Below are 387 nucleotides of genomic sequence, written 5' to 3' on the forward strand. Positions count from 1 at the left end.
CCTGCCACGCTCGCTGCACTGAGTCCCCCCCGGGCTCCCTTAGCTCCGCACACCACCGCTGGCCTGCAGCATCTTTTCCCTCTGTCCTCCAGCTGAGACCCTCCAGAGCTCAGCACCACCCCCGTCCCAGCCTGGGTGCCCTGACCTGGGGCAGGATCTGGCCCTCCCTTTGCCCTCAGCTCTTGCTGCTGCCCCGGGAAGGGGCTCTCGCCCTGTGCTCACACCTCCTCTTCCGGGCTTTGAGCTCAGCCCAGGTGCAGATGAAACATTTGGGATCTTCTGCAGCTAAACGTGATGTTTTGGCTGGGGTGGGAGTGCCGTGTGCTGTGAGCGAGGGGAGCTCTGGCAGCGTGCCCACACAGCCCCGGTGTGTGCTCCTCTCCATCC

General features: G+C 64.9%; 1 protein-coding gene across 1 annotated transcript in view; it reads left to right on the top strand.

Annotated features, from left to right (window-relative positions):
* DLGAP3 (discs, large (Drosophila) homolog-associated protein 3) overlaps nt 1-387 on the top strand; it is a gene marked incomplete at both ends in the record, with an annotated part of 4,509 nt that overhangs the window by 2,114 nt on the left and 2,008 nt on the right. The window lies entirely within an intron of this gene.

Source organism: Buceros rhinoceros, unplaced genomic scaffold, assembly GCF_000710305.1.
Source record: "Buceros rhinoceros silvestris isolate BGI_N320 unplaced genomic scaffold, ASM71030v1 scaffold29542, whole genome shotgun sequence".
Classification (NCBI taxonomy): Eukaryota; Metazoa; Chordata; class Aves; order Bucerotiformes; family Bucerotidae; genus Buceros; species Buceros rhinoceros.